General features: G+C 47.3%; 1 protein-coding gene across 3 annotated transcripts in view; it reads right to left on the reverse strand.

Annotated features, from left to right (window-relative positions):
- Positions 1-15,402, reverse strand: part of LOC115123150 (lipoma-preferred partner homolog) — a 462,733-nt gene extending 447,331 nt beyond the window's left edge. Inside the window, exons 1-2 of one of the 3 annotated variants that reach the window (XM_065009483.1) lie at positions 15,328-15,402; positions 11,488-11,584 (exon numbers count right to left, since the gene is read on the reverse strand). The gene's annotated coding sequence lies outside the window, so the exon portion shown is untranslated. Of the gene's footprint in view, positions 1-5,292; positions 5,453-11,487; positions 11,585-15,327 lie in introns of those variants that run through there. The other 2 variants (XM_065009486.1, XM_065009484.1) reach the window with 2 other exon arrangements.
- Between the last annotated feature and the right edge of the window lie 310 nt (positions 15,403-15,712).

A 15,712-nucleotide genomic window follows, 5' to 3' on the forward strand; every position in this document is an offset into this window, starting at 1 on the left:
ACAGACAGAGAGAGACAGACAGAGACAGACAGAGACAGACAGAGACAGACAGAGACAGACAGACAGACAGAGACAGAGAGACAGCGGTCAGAGCAGGGCTGTAAGTAATCGATAGAGAGACAGCGGTCAGAGCAGGGCTGTAAGTAATCGGCAGAGAGACAGCGGTCAGAGCAGGGCTGTAAGTAATCGATAGAGACAGCGGTCAGAGCAGGGCTGTAAGTAATCGGCAGAGAGACAGCGGTCAGAGCAGGGCTGTAAGTAATCGGCAGAGAGACAGACGATCAGAGCAGGGCTGTAAGTAATCGATAGAGACAGCGGTCAGAGCAGGGCTGTAAGTAATCGATAGAGACAGCGGTCAGAGCAGGGCTGTAAGTAATCGATAGAGACAGCGGTCAGAGCAGGGCTGTAAGTAATCGATAGAGAGACAGCGGTCAGAGCAGGGCTGTAAGTAATCGATAGAGAGACAGCGGTCAGAGCAGGGCTGTAAGTAATCGATAGAGAGACAGCGGTCAGAGCAGGGCTGTAAGTAATCGATAGAGACAGCGGTCAGAGCAGGGCTGTAAGTAATCGATAGAGAGACAGTGGTCAGAGCAGGGCTGTAAGTAATCGATAGAGAGACAGCGGTCAGAGCAGGGCTGTAAGTAATCGATAGAGACAGCGGTCAGAGCAGGGCTGTAGAGACAGCGGTCAGATCAGGACTGTAAGTAAGAGAGAGCAGCGGTCAGAGCAGGGCTGTAAGTAATCGATAGAGAGACAGCGGTCAGAGCAGGGCTGTAAGTAATCGATAGAGACAGACGGTCAGAGCAGGGCTGTAAGTAATCGATAGAGAGACAGCGGTCAGAGCAGGGCTGTGGCCCGTGTTCTAAAACATAGCTAAAACAACAGCAGAGTGATCAAACCACATCAGGTAACCCTCTAAGCTACATGTTGAGGGTATACGAAACAGGGTCGACTAAATTCCATTGTATCAATAGGATCCTTTTTTCCAAGGAAGTCCTGTGTTTTTGTTAAGAGATAACTAAACCCCCAGGCCCTTCAGGTTAAAACATCCTCTAACGGACGGACGGTACAGATACCACCTGTTTTACAGTCTCCTTTTCAGCTCATTTAACACCTGATTTACTTAAACCTTTATGCAGGTGGGAATTGGCCTATATGGATAGGGCTAAATTGAAATGTTTCCTACTGAAGAAATATGAAATACATAACCATGGTAGGTAACACTTAAAAAGAGAACCGTTTGGATATTTATGGGGAAAATTATTAGACCAAAAAAAAGGTTCAGTTCACCTGACACGAGACTGAATCGAAACATTACACTGTTGATTTTATGTACATTTTACATTTACGGTAGTTTTCGCCTCATTTGTTCATAACGAAAAGTGAAAATACTCTGAAAACATTTAGGAACATGATCAGACTATAAAAACAGGAGCAACATAAGACATAAAAATGATAAGGGTTTGAGTGAGCAGACAAGCTGGTGTCTCCAAGTGGCCCCTACACCTCTCCAAACTGTGGGTTTGAGTGAGCAGACAAGCTGGTGTCTCCAAGTGGCCCCTACACCTCTCCAAACTGTGGGTTTGAGTGAGAGGACTAACTGGTGTCTCCAAGTGGCCCCTACACCTCTCCAGACTGTGGGTTTCAGTCAGCAGACAAGCTGGTGTCTCCAAGTGGCCCCACACCTCTCCAGACTGTGGGTTTCAGTGAGAGGACTAACTGATGTCTCCAAGTGGCCCCACACCTCTCCAGACTGTGGGTTTCAGTGAGAGGACTAACTGGTGTCTCCAAGTGGCCCCACACCTCTCCAAACTGTGGGTTTGAGTGAGCAGACAAGCTGGTGTCTCCAAGTGGCCCCAAACCTCTCCAAACTGTGGGCCCCACACCTCTCCAAACTGTGGGTTTGAGTGAGCAGACAAGCTGGTGTCTCCAAGTGGCCCCACACCTCTCCAGACTGTGGGTTTCAGTGAGAGGACTAACTGGTGTCTCCAAGTGGCCCCACACCTCTCCGAACTGTGGGTTTCAGTGAGAGGACGAACTGGTGTCTCCACGTGGCCCCACACCTCTCCAAACTGTGGGTTTCAGTGAGAGGACTAACTGATGTCTCCAAGTGGCCCCACACCTCTCCAGACTGTGGGTTTCAGTGAGAGGACTAACTGGTGTCTCCAAGTGGCCCCACACCTCTCCAGACTGGGCATAGTTCCTAAGTCATTTCAATGTACTTATATGATTCAAAGAAGAGTCATGCTAAATACTATCTTACAGTATTAGGCTTTCACAAGGCTATTCAGAGAAACAGATTGTACTTTCGGGACTCTGCGTAGAAAGGAGTCATACGTGCTTTCAGGTGCGTGTCCCCCGGCGAATCATCTTCACAATAAACAAACACAGCCTCCTTCTGTTCAGAACAACCCAGGGTATGACGTCATGTCATCTTGTAACTGTACATCTAACATAGTGATCATAAACATTGACTCTGAATATGACCGGTTGCATCACCGCCTGGTATGGCAACTGCTCGGGCCTCCAACCGCAAGGCGCTACAGGCTCCTTCTGTTCAGAACAACCCAGGGTATGACGTCATGTCATCTTGTAACTGTACATCTAACATAGTGATCATAAACGTTGACAGTGTGTATGTCATGAGTTTTATGATATGGAAATGTAAAGTGCACATTTGGCTTGTATGACAGAGGTGTTGATTACAATCCTCAGCGTCTGAGCTTCCTAAGTCCTCTTAATGTACAGCATCTCCCCTCACTCAGACAACTCAACATTTGCAATTAGTTTTCCCAATTTGCAGGAGGGATGGAGGCAACTTTTTGTCGCATACGATGCAGAGCGTCTGTCAAGTCAAAAAACGGCGTACAGCGACGTGAAGGACAGAGCCCGAACTCTGATGTCATGTTACTGTACAGCGATGTGAAGGACAGAGCCCGAGCTCTGATGTCATGTTACTGTACAGCGATGTGAAGGACAGAGCCCGAGCTCTGATGTCATGTTACTGTACAGCGATGTGAAGGACAGAGCCCGAGCTCTGATGTCATGTTACTGTACAGCGACGTGAAGGACAGAGCCCGAGCTCTGATGTCATGTTACTGTACAGCGACGTGAAGGACAGAGCCCGAGCTCTGATGTCATGTTACTGTACAGCGACGTGAAGGACAGAGCCCGAGCTCTGATGTCATGTTACTGTACAGCGACGTGAAGGACAGAGCCCGAGCTCTGATGTCATGTTACTGTACAGCGACGTGAAGGACAGAGCCCGAGCTCTGATGTCCTGTTACTGTACAGCGACGTGAAGGACAGAGCCCGAGCTCTGATGTCCTGTTACTGTACAGCGACGTGAAGGACAGAGCCCGAGCTCTGATGTCATGTTACTGTACAGCGATGTGAAGGACAGAGCCCGAGCTCTGATGTCATGTTACTGTACAGCGACGTGAAGGACAGAGCCCGAGCTCTGATGTCATGTATATCATGTTACTGTACAACCACTGTGTTCCAGGTGAGGTGTTTGTCAGTGCCCCAGATCGGCCATTTTTAAATCTGTATACAGGTACAAGTGTAAAGGGTTAACAAAAAGGAACATCTCGATAGGTGGTCGAGGTACAGTATGTCATGACATCACCAGTGGGCCTTTCCTCTGTTGCTCTCTATTGTTCCTCAAGCAAAAGGGGAGGGGGTCGATGACATCACAGGGTCCCATCAGATCAACTCCATGAATGGTTGCAGTTGTGTCAACAACAAACAAAATAAATACTATTTTGCTCTACATATTTTGTAGCCTTTAGTGTGTAATATTACATTACTGTATTTGTACTGGGGATATCACCTTTCAACAGGTGACATCAATGAATGATTGAGGAAGTCAAGAGTTTGGCATGCTTTTCCTCTCTCGTGTGAAGCCATCAAATGAATCACATCCAGAAGACTCATGCCCCGTGTACCCTTCAGTATCCATCCACAGTGAATAGGCTGTGTGGGTGGGCTGCCATTGCCAAAGTTACAGATTCTAGTTCTGCGGTTCCATTCTATAGAAATACAATGAATAGAACGCGTCTAGTTCCGCAGTTCCATTCCATAGAAATACAATGAATAGAACACTTCTAGTTCCGTGGTTCCATTCCATAGAAATAGAATGAATAGAACACTTCTAGTTCCGCGGTTCCATTCCATAGAAATACAATGAATAGAACACTTCTAGTTCCGTGGTTCCATTCCATAGAAATAGAATGAATAGAACGCGTCTAGTTCTACGGTTCCATTCCATAGAAATACAATGAATAGAACCCTTCTAGTTCCGCGGTTCCACTCCATAGAACCCCCTCTAATGCATTTGGTCATATGAGCACCACGCAGAGACAACACCTCTCTGAGATGAGACAGAGACATTGACGTTGAATGTGTTTTGATACTGAGGTATTCTATGTAATGAAGTCAACATCCTCCTAGAGCTGCTACAGACACAGCAGACAACAGTCATAGCATGCATCCCAAACGGCACCACATTCCCTATATAGTGCACTACATTAGACCAGAGCCCTATGGAACCCTATTCCCTATATAGTGCACTACATTAGACCAGAGCCCTATGGAACCCTATATAGTACACTACTTTAGACCAGGGCCCTATTCCCTATATAGTACACTACTTTAGACCAAGGCCCTATTCCCTATATAGTGCACTACTTTAGACCAGGGCCCTATTCCCTATATAGTGCACTACTTTATACCAGAGCCCTATTCCCTATATAGTGCACTACTTTATACCAGAGCCCTATTCCCTATATAGTGCACTATATTTGTCCAGTTACACCCAGGGCTCTGATCACCCGCCTCATTGCCACCACAGTAAACTACCAGCCCTGCTATAATGTACTGTAACACAGTAAACTACCAGCCCTGCTATAATGTACTGTAACACAGTAAACTACCAGCCCTGCTATAATGTACTGTAACACAGTAAACTACCAGCCCTGCTATAATGTACTGTAACACAGTAAACTACCAGCCCTGTTATAATGTACTGTAACACAGTAAACTACCAGCCCTGTTATAATGTACTGTAACACAGTAAACTACCAGCCCTGTTATAATGTACTGTAACACAGTAAACTACCAGCCCTGCTATAATGTACTGTAACACAGTAAACTACCAGCCCTGCTATAATGTACTGTAACACAGTAAACTACCAGCCCTGTTATAATGTACTGTAACACAGTAAACTACCAGCCCTGTTATAATGTGTTGTAACACATCTGAGAGAGAAGAGCACAGAGTATGATACTTACAGAATCCTGATTTTATTCTCCTTAGAATATAGACAGCAACCCTCAGTTCATTCAGTCAATGGCAGTTAAATTGGCGAAGAATCTCTCTCAGTTTATGCTGCTCAAATGACTCACATCCCCTCTTCTCCTTTCACCCTCTCCTCTCCCCTACAGACATGAGCCACGAGTAGCCAAACATCCCCTCTCCTCTCCCCTACTTCTCAGACGAGTAGCTAAAACATTTCCAAATATGGAGAAAATAAATGATAGAAAGATTTGAGTGCAAAAATCAATTCCACAATTCAGCTTTTAGTCCAGAATGCCACATATTTCAGGACTAAGTCAGAGGGGCCAAATATGTGGTTCAACTCGTTCACCAGGAATAACGATGACGTTTACACAGGTCTTTATGAAGGAGTTGGTTAGTCCTGACCTAAGAAGGGTAATCGTGAGAGCTCAGTGCTCAGTCTGCCATGTGCTCCAGTCAATTAACGCATATATACTGTGTGTACACACACACACACACACACACAATGCAGAACTAATCATGTCTAGTCTACAGGGACAAGGCCAACAGTCTAGTCTACAGGGACAAGGCCAACAGTCTAGTCTGCAGAGACAAGGCCAACAGTCTAGTCTAGTCTAGTCAACTAACATCAAGGCGGTGGCCCGTTCTTGTAGGTTCATGCTCTACAACATCCGCAGAGTACGACCCTGCCTCACACAGGAAGCAGCGCAGGTCCTAATCCAGGCACTTGTCATCTCCCGTCTGGATTACTGCAACTCGCTGTTGGCTGGGCTCCCTGCCTGTGCCATTAAACCCCTACAACTCATCCAGAACGCCGCAGCCCGTCTGGTGTTCAACCTTCCCAAGTTCTCTCACGTCACCCCGCTCCTCCGCTCTCTCCACTGGCTTCCAGTTGAAGCTCGCATCCGCTACAAGACCATGGTGCTTGCCTACGGAGCTGTGAGGGGAACGGCACCTCAGTACCTCCAGGCTCTGATCAGGCCCTACACCCAAACAAGGGCACTGCGTTCATCCACCTCTGGCCTGCTCGCCTCCCTACCACTGAGGAAGTACAGTTCCTGACGCAGCCCAGTCAAAACTGTTCGCTGCTCTGGCCCCCCAATGGTGGAACAAACTCCCTCACGACGCCAGGACAGCGGAGTCAATCACCACCTTCCGGAGACACCTGAAACCCCACCTCTTTCAGGAATACCTAGGATAGGATAAAGTAATCCTTCTCACCCCCTTAAAATATTTAGATGCACTATTGTAAAGTGGCTGTTCCACTGGATGTCTTAAGGTGAACGCACCAATTTGTAAGTCGCTCTGGATAAGAGCGTCTGCTAAATGACTTAAATGTAATGTAAATGTAGTCTACAGGGACAAGGCCAACAGTCTAGTAAGGCCAACAGTCTAGTCTACAGGGACAAGGCCAACAGTCTAGTCTACAGGGACAAGGCCAACAGTCTAGTCTACAGGGACAAGGCCAACAGTCTAGTCTGCAGGGACAAGGCCAACAGTCTAGCCTACAGGGACAAGGCCAACAGTCTAGTCTACAGGGACAAGGCCAACAGTCTAGTCTACAGAGACATGGCCAACAGTCTAGTCTACAGAGACAAGGCCAACAGTCTAGTCTACAGAGACAAGGCCAACAGTCTAGTCTACAGGGACAAGGCCAACAGTCTAGTCTACAGGGACAAGGCCAACAGTCTAGTCTACAGGGACAAGGCCAACAGTCTAGTCTGCAGGGACAAGGCCAACAGTCTAGTCTACAGGGACAAGGCCAACAGTCTAGTCTACAGGGACAAGGCCAACAGTCTAGTCTACAGGGACAAGGCCAACAGTCTAGTCTACAGGGACAAGGCCAACAGTCTAGTCTACAGAGACAAGGCCAACGGTCTAGTCTACAGGGACAAGGCCAACAGTCTAGTCTACAGAGACAAGGCCAACAGTCTAGTAAGGCCAACAGTCTAGTCTACAGGGACAAGGCCAACAGTCTAGTCTACAGGGACAAGGCCAACAGTCTAGTCTACAGAGACAAGGCCAACAGTCTAGTCTACAGGGACAAGGCCAACAGTCTAGTCTACAGGGACAAGGCCAACAGTCTAGTCTGCAGAGACAAGGCCAACAGTCTAGTCTACAGGGACAAGGCCAACAGTCTAGTCTACAGGGACAAGGCCAACGGTCTAGTCTACAGGGACAAGGCCAACAGTCTAGTCTACAGGGACAAGGCCAACAGTCTAGTCTACAGAGACAAGGCCAACAGTCTAGTCTACAGGGACAAGGCCAACAGTCTAGTCTACAGGGACAAGGCCAACAGTCTAGTCTACAGAGACAAGGCCAACAGTCTCGTCTACAGGGACAAGGCCAACAGTCTAGTCTACAGGGACAAGGCCAACGGTCTAGTCTACAGGGACAAGGCCAACGGTCTAGTCTACAGGGACAAGGCCAACAGTCTAGTCTACAGGGACAAGGCCAACAGTCTAGTCTACAGAGACAAGGCCAACAGTCTAGTCTACAGGGACAAGGCCAACAGTCTAGTCTACAGAGACAAGGCCAACAGTCTCGTCTACAGGGACAAGGCCAACAGTCTAGTCTACAGGGACAAGGCCAACAGTCTAGTCTACAGGGACAAGGCCAACAGTCTAGTCTACAGGGACAAGGCCAACAGTCTAGTAAGGCCAACAGTCTAGTCTACAGGGACAAGGCCAACAGTCTAGTCTACAGGGACAAGGCCAACAGTCTAGTAAGGCCAACAGTCTAGTCTACAGGGACAAGGCCAACAGTCTAGTCTACAGGGACAAGGCCAACAGTCTAGTCTACAGGGACAAGGCCAACAGTCTAGTCTACAGGGACAAGGCCAACAGTCTAGTAAGGCCAACAGTCTAGTCTACAGGGACAAGGCCAACAGTCTAGTCTACAGGGACAAGGCCAACAGTCTAGTAAGGCCAACAGTCTAGTCTACAGGGACAAGGCCAACAGTCTAGTAAGGCCAACAGTCTAGTCTACAGGGACAAGGCCAACAGTCTAGTCTACAGGGACAAGGCCAACAGTCTAGTCTACAGGGACAAGGCCAACAGTCTAGTAAGGCCAACAGTCTAGTCTACAGGGACAAGGCCAACAGTCTAGTCTACAGGGACAAGGCCAACAGTCTAGTAAGGCCAACAGTCTAGTCTACAGGGACAAGGCCAACAGTCTAGTCTACAGGGACAAGGCCAACAGTCTAGTCTACAGGGACAAGGCCAACAGTCTAGTCTACAGGGACAAGGCCAACAGTCTAGTCTACAGGGACAAGGCCAACAGTCTAGTCTACAGGGACAAGGCCAACAGTCTAGTCTACAGGGACAAGGCCAACAGTCTAGTAAGGCCAACAGTCTAGTCTACAGGGACAAGGCCAACAGTCTAGTAAGGCCAACAGTCTAGTCTACAGGGACAAGGCCAACAGTCTAGTAAGGCCAACAGTCTAGTCTACAGGGACAAGGCCAACAGTCTAGTCTGCAGAGACAAGGCCAACAGTCTAGTCTACAGAGACAAGGCCAACAGTCTAGTCTACAGAGACAAGGCCAACAGTCTAGTCTGCAGAGACACGGCCAACAGTCTAGTCTGCAGAGACAAGGCCAACAGTCTAGTCTGCAGGGACAAGGCCAACAGTCTAGTCTACAGGGACAAGGCCAACAGTCTAGTCTACAGAGACAAGGCCAACAGTCTAGTCTGCAGAGACAAGGCCAACAGTCTAGTCTGCAGAGACAAGGCCAACAGTCTAGTCTACAGAGACAAGGCCAACAGTCTAGTCTACAGGGACACGGCCAACAGTCTAGTCTACAGGGACACGGCCAACAGTCTAGTCTACAGGGACACGGCCAACAGTCTAGTCTACAGGGACACGGCCAACAGTCTAGTCTACAGGGACACGGCCAACAGTCTAGTCTACAGGGACACGGCCAACAGTCTAGTCTACAGGGACACGGCCAACAGTCTAGTCTACAGGGACACGGCCAACAGTCTAGTCTACAGGGACAAGGCCAACAGTCTAGTCTACAGGGACAAGGCCAACAGTCTAGTCTACAGGGACAAGGCCAACAGTCTAGTCTACAGAGACACGGCCAACAGTCTAGTCTACAGAGACACGGCCAACAGTCTAGTCTACAGAGACACGGCCAACAGTCTAGTCTACAGGGACAAGGCCAACAGTCTAGTCTACAGGGACAAGGCCAACAGTCTAGTCTACAGGGACAAGGCCAACAGTCTAGTCTACAGGGACAAGGCCAACAGTCTAGTAAGGCCAACAGTCTAGTAAGGCCAACAGTCTAGTCTACAGGGACAAGGCCAACAGTCTAGTCTACAGGGACAAGGCCAACAGTCTAGTCTACAGGGACAAGGCCAACAGTCTAGTCTACAGGGACAAGGCCAACAGTCTAGTCTACAGGGACAAGGCCAACAATCTAGTCTACAGGGACAAGGCCAACAATCTAGTCTACAGGGACAAGGCCAACAGTCTAGTCTACAGGGACAAGGCCAACAGTCTAGTCTACAGAGACAAGGCCAACAGTCTAGTAAGGCCAACAGTCTAGTCTACAGAGACAAGGCCAACAGTCTAGTAAGGCCAACAGTCTAGTCTACAGGGACACGGCCAACAGTCTAGTCTGCAGAGACAAGGCCAACAGTCTAGTAAGGCCAACAGTCTAGTCTACAGGGACAAGGCCAACAGTCTAGTCTACAGGGACAAGGCCAACAGTCTAGTCTACAGGGACAAGGCCAACAGTCTAGTCTACAGAGACAAGGCCAACAGTCTAGTCTACAGAGACAAGGCCAACAGTCTAGTAAGGCCAACAGTCTAGTCTACAGGGACACGGCCAGTAGTCTGATTCTACACTACAGGGACAAGCCACATATGGAAGCTGGCTACTCACTCATCAATCAAGACAGGAACACAAGAGTTTTCTCCTATATGCATTGAACAGCAGCGCACTCCCCCTCATCAACTAATACTGTAACTATAGACACTACTACAGTTAGTTACATTAGAAGATCAGGTAGGGGGGTTAACCTATAAAAAGGGATTCTTTCCCTTACAACCAATCAGAAGAGGCTCGTAGCTTTATAGACACAAATTATACAATTATTAAACATAGGACATTCCATTATCCTTACTCCTGTTACTTATGAGACTACTACACAGGAATCACCATCTGAATCATATATTACAATAGACCAAGGAATCACATTACAACAGACCAAAGAATCACCATCTGAATCATCTATTACAACAGACCAAGGAATCACCATCTGAATCATATATTACAATAGACCAAGGAATCACCATCTGAATCATATATTACAATAGACCAAGGAATCACCATCTGAATCATATTACAACAGACCAAGGAATCACCATCTGAATCATATTACAACAGACCAAGGAATCACCATCTGAATCATCTATTACAATAGACCAAGGAATCACCATCTGAATCATCTATTACAATAGACCAAAGAATCACCATCTGAATCATCTATTACAATAGACCAAGGAATCACCATCTGAATCATCTATTACAATAGACCAAGGAATCACCATCTGAATCATCTATTACAACAGACCAAGGAATCACCATCTGAATCATATTACAACAGACCAAGGAATCACCATCTGAATCATATATTACAATAGACCAAGGAATCACCATCTGAATCATCTATTACAATAGACCAAGGAATCACCATCTGAATCATCTATTACAATAGACCAAGGAATCACCATCTGAATCATCTATTACAATAGACCAAGGAATCACCATCTGAATCATCTATTACAACAGACCAAGGAATCCATTACAATAGACCAAGGAATCACCATCTGAATCATCTATTACAATAGACCAAGGAATCACCATCTGAATCATCTATTACAATAGACCAAGCCTAGGAACAGTGGGTTTAACTGCCTGTTCAGGGGCAGAACGACAGATTTGTACCTTGTCAGCTCGGGGATTTGAACTTGCAACCTTTCGGTTACTAGTCCAACGCTCTAACCACCCCAACACTAGCTGAACCACAGCTGTATACTGTAGTATGACCTGCACAGACACATGTACCGACCCAAACACAATAGTCCCACAATAACCAGCTACTTACTGTACATGACAATTGGGAGCAAAATCAACATTGACATGGATGGAACTGCGAGTTAAAGGTATGACCAGGCCTACCTCTTCTTCTCTTGACGTACGGGCCTCACAGCTGACAGTTCAGCTGGTATTTTCCTTGTCGCTGCCTCGTTCTCCTGAATGACACCTTCCTTCACGTCTGGAAAACAAAGAGCAGGGAGTGAGACCATGTATCACTGTGTGAGCTGAGCCTGGACAGGCAGAGAGACCATGTATCACCATGTATCACTGTGTGAGCTGAGCCTGGACAGGCAGAGAGACCATGTATCACTGTGTGAGCTGAGCCTGGACAGGCAGAGAGACCATGTATCACTGTGTGAGCTGAGCCTGGACAGGCAGAGAGACCATGTATCACTGTGTGAGCTGAGCCTGGACAGGCAGAGAGACCATGTATCACTGTGTGAGCTGAGCCTGGACAGGCAGAGAGGCCATGTATCACTGTGTGAGCTGAGCCTGGACAGGCAGAGAGGCCATGTATCACTGTGTGAGCTGAGCCTGGACAGGCAGAGAGACCATGTATCACTGTGTGAGCTGAGCCTGGACAGGCAGAGAGACCATGTATCACTGTGTGAGCTGAGCCTGGACAGGCAGAGAGACCATGTATCACTGTGTGAGCTGAGCCTGGACAGGCAGAGAGAGACCATGTATCACTGTGTGAGCTGAGCCTGGACAGGCAGAGAGACCATGTATCACTGTGTGAGCTGAGCCTGGACAGGCAGAGAGACCATGTATCACTGTGTGAGCTGAGCCTGGACAGGCAGAGAGACCATGTATCACTGTGTGAGCTGAGCCTGGACAGGCAGAGAGACCATGTATCACTGTGTGAGCTGAGCCTGGACAGGCAGAGAGACCATGTATCACTGTGAGCTGAGCCTGTGTCTGGGCTCGAACCAGGGACCCTCTGCACACATCGACAACAGCCACCCTGGAAGCATCGTTACCCATCGCGCCACAAAAGCCACGGCCCTTGCAGAGCAAGGGGAACAACTACTTCAAGGCCTCAGAGCTTCATGTCTCACCCCCCAACATTGACATGGATGGAACTGCGAGTTAAAGGTATGACCAGGCCTACCTCTTCTTCTCTTGACGTACGGGCCTCACAGCTGACAGTTCAGCTGGTATTTTCCTTGTCGCTGCCTCGTTCTCCTGAATGACACCTTCCGAAACCGAACCTTGACCCCCAAAAAACTACAATAGATACTGAACCGTTACACCCCCATAAGTCCTGTTAAAACTACAATAGATACTGAACCATTACACCCCCATAAGTCCTGTTAAAACTACAATAGGTACTGAACCGTTACACCCCCCCATAAGTCCTGTTAAAACTACAATAGATACTGAACCGTTACAGCCCCATAAGTCCTGCGTCACATGACGCACATCACTTCGCTGTCTCTTCCTGCTAACGTGACAGCTTCACAACCTTTCCACCTACTGTGACAGTTCTGAGACAGAGGAATGAGCTTGGCTAGTATATACAGTAGGCCGAGGCTCTTTGTATACTCTATATCCTCCAATAGGTCAATATGGAAGGCCACTCAAGCTTATCAGATTGGATCTTCAAAAGTCTAAGACGATATCTTTCTTTCTGATCTTGTATTATAAAGTTCAATGCATTGTGTCCTCTAGACACGAGTCAAAAGAACATATTAAGCCGGGACTTGAATCCTCATACATATCAGTAGTATATGCAAAGCCCCTGTTCTGCAGTCCTTCAGGCCTACGGAGTCCTGTTCTGCAGTCCTTCAGGCCTACGGTGTCCTGTTCTGCAGTCCTTCAGGCCTACGGTGTCCTGTTCTGCAGTCATTCAGGCCTACGGAGTCCTGTTCTGCAGTCCTTCAGGCCTACGGAGTCCTGTTCTGCAGTCCTTCAGGCCTACGGAGTCCTGTTCTGCAGTCCTTCAGGCCTACGGAGTCCTGTTCTGCAGTCCTTCAGGCCTACGGTGTCCTGTTCTGCAGTCCTTCAGGCCTACGGAGTCCTGTTCTGCAGTCCTTCAGGCCTACGGTGTCCTGTTCTGCAGTCCTTCAGGCCTACGGTGTCCTGTTCTGCAGTCCTACGGTGTCCTGTTCTGCAGTCCTTCAAGCCTACGGAGTCCTGTTCTGCAGTCCTTCAGGCCTACGGAGTCCTGTTCTGCAGTCCTTCAGGCCTACGGACTCCTGTTCTGCAGTCCTTCAAGCCTACGGAGTCCTGTTCTGCAGTCCTTCAGGCCTACGGAGTCCTGTTCTGCAGTCCTTCAGGCCTACGGAGTCCTGATCTGCAGTCCTTCAGGCCTACGGAGTCCTGATCTGCAGTCCTTCAGGCCTACGGAGTCCTGTTCTGCAGTCCTTCAGGCCTACGGTGTCCTGTTCTGCAGTCCTTCAGGCCTACGGAGTCCTGTTCTGCAGTCCTTCAGGCCTACGGAGTCCTGTTCTGCAGTCCTTCAGGCCTACGGAGTCCTGTTCTGCAGTCCTTCAAGCCTACGGTGTCCTGATCTCACCTGAAAGGTTTACATCTTCTTCCAGTTGTATCCTCATTAAAACCTTATATTAAAAACACACAGGCCTGGTAGTGAAGGTAGAGCTAGTGGCGCTAGTCTCAGCCTCATAGGGCTGCCTGGGCTCAAAGCTACGGGGGGGCTAGCTAAGGGACTACACTTTTAACTTGAGAGTCGCATCTCCACGACTGTCAAAATGTGTCTTTTTTTAAAGCAGAGATGTTTAAAGACAGTTGGGTTTAATGTTTCCCGAGTCCAAATGTGTGGGGAAGGAAGGATGACACAGATATATTCAGTTTGATGAGCGAGCTCTCTGAGGGGGGGGGGGTCCTTGATGTTATTGATTTGAAATTCATATCAAAAGTGGGAGTTTGATTTGAATCTCTTCAGCAGCAACTCAAGGGGGAGAGATTAATATTTCACCATGTTAGCTACTTTCAGATGAGATGAACAGAGTCTTTGGTGTGTAGACATGATAGTTAGTTGTCGTCCCAAGACTTACATATTTCCATTCTTGAAATGCATCGGAAGCCAATTCAGTCTAATAATGCATTCCAGTGCTAATAGACTTAGTAAACTGTGTCACTGTGGGGGGGGAGACAACATCTGCACATTATATTACCCCTTGTGCAATGACTGAGAATTATGGTAAGAACTAGGGTCAAGTCTACCATCACATGGTAACCTGCTAAGCCTAGCACCTTTTGGTTTGTGAAGCCTAGTATTGATTGAAACAACTAGGCTCCGTAAGGAAGTGACATGAATCCCGTCTGCACAGCGCCAGCGCAGACAGTCTCTCGTCAACCAGACAACATATTAGTTCTTCTTGAGAGATGAGTTTACACTTCAGGAGTGACATGTTACTATTCTAGACTGTGGCAAGTCCTAACAAACCCAGGTTTAAAACGTTGTGCATATGTTAAATGATTAATACTGAAACTATTATGGAAATACACGTTGTCCCGGCGGTAAAAACATTTTGTTCCGCATTGGGTTTTATATCCGTCATTACAGTCCACATAAATCATGTAAAAAAATATAGACGCGCAAACAGACACAATGATGCAAATACCGAGCGTGAAACTACACCATCTACTTAGTACGTGTGTTCTACGTTTCTGTTGTGCAAAACTATTGCTACAATATGTCGCGTGTAAGGTAAGAAGTTAACTATGTGGTGAAAAGCCTGTCGACCCCCCCTTTCGGAGCGGTGAGCCCACGCCCTCGACTTCAACTCCGAGCTACAGTAAAACATCACCTCAACGAGTTATTAACATAACGCTTTATGGTTGTTTCTTCTGCCCTCTTTATGTCGACTAAAAACAACACGCCATTGTAAGCTACATTTCTATAATAACTCATGTTCAAGTACATTAAATATGAAATAGTTCCTATGTGTTTCTTACCTCGGGGGGCTTTCTAGGAATCAAGAGAGTTTCACAAATCCCACCAAAGTGAAAAAAAAAAATTTTCTCCCAAATCTGGAAGTGGCAGGCTGTGACGTCAGAGTTGGAAATTCCAACCGCAGGGAGAGTCCTTGGAGAAGTTTGCCCTTTTAAGGCAGTATGTGGTATTCACAAAACGCTCTTCCTCATCTTATCGTGTGTGTGTGTGTGTGTTTGTTTTGTTGTGCAAAACATTGTAAAACACACTAATTCATCATCGTGAGCATCAACTAGACAGCTATATCCTTCATATATTATTGTAATTGTAAACTAAATCATTAATTCAATGAAAATTGAGATTTTGACAATTTTCTCAATATTTTCTTGAGGTTCACAAATAACCTTA

Source organism: Oncorhynchus nerka, linkage group LG25 (assembly GCF_034236695.1).
Source record: "Oncorhynchus nerka isolate Pitt River linkage group LG25, Oner_Uvic_2.0, whole genome shotgun sequence".
In the NCBI taxonomy this organism is placed as follows: Eukaryota; Metazoa; Chordata; class Actinopteri; order Salmoniformes; family Salmonidae; genus Oncorhynchus; species Oncorhynchus nerka.